The 3,591-nt window shown below is 41.4% G+C and overlaps 1 non-coding gene across 1 annotated transcript; it reads right to left on the bottom strand.

Annotated features, from left to right (window-relative positions):
• Positions 1-107, bottom strand: LOC121205827 (small nucleolar RNA R71). The gene has a single exon (XR_005900900.1). It is a non-coding gene; the product is annotated as a small nucleolar RNA R71 (small nucleolar RNA).
• Positions 108-3,591: the final 3,484 nt, after the last annotated feature.

Here is a 3,591-nt window from a genome sequence, read left to right as displayed (position 1 = left end):
AAATTACGTAATGATATCTCTTTTTTTGTGCAGATGAATTTAGAAACACTTTACGATGCATGGGAGAGATACAAGGACCTTTTGCGAAGATACCCTCACCATGGGTTACCACTCTGGCTATAGGTCCAAAAGTTTCACAATGGCCTAAACCCTTCGACTCAGCAGATGGTTGACGCAGCTGCTGGCAGAACCATCAATAATAAGACACTTGAAGATGCTTATGAATTTATAGAGGAGATGTCACTGAATAACTATCAGTGGCAAGTCATGAGGACAAAGCCAATGAAAATGGCAGGCTTTTATAACGTCGATTCAGTCACCATGCTCTCTAATCAGGTAGAACTCTTGAATAAGAAAATTGATGGTTTTCTTAGTTCATCACAGGTTCACCGAGTAATGCAGTGCAAAGCAAGTAGAGGTGGATCAAGCAGTTCAGAATACCCACCTTATGGCCACAACATGGAGAACGAGCAGTTAAATTACATGGGTAACAATCTTTGATCTCAAAACAATCCTTATAGCAATACTTACAATGCAGGTTGGAGGAACCACCCAAATTTTTCATTGGGAGGCTAAGGAAATCAGAGACCACAACCCCCTCCAGGCTGTCAGCAACCACCGTACCAATAGTAGAAAACGCTGAACCTTGAGGAGATGCTAACCAAATTCGTCTTGGTGTCAGAAAGTTGTTTTTAGAATATCGAGATGGCACTCAAAAATCAAAAAGCATCAATCTAGGGGCTCGAAACTCAGATTGGCCAGCTCGCCAAGTTGATTTCCGAAAGACCACTAAGAAGCCTGCCCAACAACACTGAATCTAACCAAGGGAGCAACTCAATGCGATTGTCATTCAAGATGAGGAAGGGTTAGTTGTAGAACCAAGGCCAGAAACAATGGTAAGCAAAGGTAAGAATGAGGTCGGCCAAAATGACCCAAAGCCGATGAGTACAGAATATAAACCTCGTGTGCCATACCCCAATGCGATAAGGAAATACCAATCAGATGAACAATTTGGTAAATTCCTTAAACTTTTAAAGAAACTACATATTAACTTACCGTTTATTGAAGCCCTTTCGCAGATGCCAAACACAGTCAAGTTTTTAAAGGAGCTTTTAACAAATAAACGAAAGTTGGATGAGGCGTCGCATGTGGAGTTGAATATAGTTTGCTCAGCCATATTACAGAATAAGCTACCCAACAAATTGAAGGATCCAGGGAGTTTTACGATTCCTTATTTAATTTGAAGTTTATATGTTTATTATGCATTGGCTGACTTAGGGGCAAGCATTAATGTTATGCCTTATAAAATGTTTAAACAGCTAGGTCTTGGGAAACCCAAACAAACTAGGATGAGCATTCAATTGGCTGATAAAACCATTAGATTTCCTAGGGGTATCATTGACGATGTTCTTGTTAAGATCGATAAATTTATATACCCAGTAGACTTTGTTGTTCTAGACATGGAAGAGGAGAGTAACGCACTTTTAATTTTAGGACGACCCTTTTTAGCGACTACTAGAACCATTGATGATGTTAGTACAGGTGAACTCACACTTCATGTGGGAGACGAAACAATCACCCTTCAAGCTCGTAATTCAAGTAACATATCAAAAATTGAAGGTGGTTGTATAAATCATTCTACTAGTACTGATCATGTGGTGAAACCTTCTGTGAAGGAAATAGTTATGAAGAACGCATATGAGCCATGTTCAAACAACAACAAGAGACCTATCTATGAAGAACGAAGGCTACAAATCGAGAAGCTAGATGAATGGCGGATACAGAAATCGAGAACACCCGATAAGCTAAAATAAAGCCAAGACGAGCTCAATACCTCACCAAATCAACTTAAGGTTGGAGACAAAGCACTAATAGATGCAGCAGATCGTCGCATTACCACTTCTGAACCTAATGAAGAAAATCCTCTGACGATACTCAGTATTTTTCCATATGGTACAGTCGAGGTAAATCATCCCAAATTCGGCACATTTAAGGTAAACAATACTCGTCTTAAACCTTATGTTGATAAAATTTATAGCAGGGATGAGGAGTGTAAACTCCTCGCTCCACCTTGACCATGAAAAAGTGAGGTAAGTCGAGCTTAGACTATAAATAAGCACTTCTCAAGAGGTGACCCGAGCACTAACAGTGTTAATTTCTTTAAATTTTAGTTTTTAACATATAACATACTAACTGAATTATGGAATGTAGACTTTCAAAATACCACACGGCCAGGCACACGGGCGTGCATTAGGCCGTGTGAAAATAGGGCAAGATTTTTTCCCAACACGAGATGCGATAAGTTGCCACGGTCGTGCGACATGGCCGTGGGAGAAATTTCCAAAACACCACGGGCGTAAGACACGCCTGTGCCTCGAAACCATGGTTGAAACTGAAAATGTAACATAGGCGTGAGACACGCCCGTGCCATCCACCCGTGGTCGACACTGTCAAAACGAACACGGGCGTGGACCTATGTACACGAGCGTGGGAGAAGCGAACGAAGTAAGACATGGCCGTGCGACACGATCGTTTGCACACACACACCCAAAGAACACGGGCATGGAAAAAATGTTAGACGCACCCAAATTCAAAATTCACTAAACACACGGGCAAAAATTAGGCCACACAGGCGTGTCCCACAGCCGTGTGCCCCAAAATCTATATAAACCTCTCACTATTCATCATCTTCCTCCCTAAAAATCCCTAACCCAAGTCACTGAAACTTCACATGCCCTACCCCCATGCCCGTACGCCGCCTCCAACACCGACTTCGACGCCTCAAGCTCCTTTATTTCACGTTTGTTTAGTCTTTTCTCTCTGTTTTCTTTAAATATGTTGCCTATTTCATGATTTCTCTACTCTATTAAACTATTTTGAATGAATATTCATAGTTAGAATATTAAAATACTCATGCTTGTTTATTAAAATTTTGTCATTTTAGTTACTCCATTATGCTATACCTTTTCATTTTCCTAGTTCCATGAAGTTTATGCTTACCCAGATGCAATCATTCATTTTCCTGTTACATTATTCCCATAATCCTATAACTTGATATATTTAGTAGTTTTGTTTACTTCATCCATTACATAAGTCTCATGAAATATTCATATTTAGTTTTGTGCTTCCGTGCTATTTTTGGGACGTATTGATTGAACTTCGATTTTTCAACGCAGGTACAATATCATCCTCACGTGGTAAGAAGTCTGTTATTCCCGCTTCGAAGAAGAGGAAGGGAGTAGTGTCATCCTCGGGTCCTACCATAGAGATTAGGCACTCGTTCTTCCAGGTTCCCTTGGGACCCAGGAGGAATTATATCAGATATTATGGGTCCGACCCCTAGGTGTGGGCCGCTGCATTGACTGGGCCACACTAGAGTAGATTCAATTGGCTAACGTGTTCCGAGCCCTCCAAACGACTGACCTGTGGGGGCTCTTCTATGAGATCATCGAGCCAACGTATCTCGAGTTCATATTAGAGCTCTGCTCGACATTCCATCTTCAAACCGTCATGACCAACTTCGACGATCCTGGAACGGTCCAGTTCCGCCTTGATGGTCTAGTACGCCAGTTGAGTGTACCTAAGTTCGGG

This window comes from Gossypium hirsutum, chromosome A08, assembly GCF_007990345.1.
Source record: "Gossypium hirsutum isolate 1008001.06 chromosome A08, Gossypium_hirsutum_v2.1, whole genome shotgun sequence".
NCBI lineage: Eukaryota > Viridiplantae > Streptophyta > Magnoliopsida > Malvales > Malvaceae > Gossypium > Gossypium hirsutum.
The sequence above is the reverse complement of the archived record's forward strand: the minus strand, read 5'-3'. Positions and strand labels throughout refer to the sequence as shown.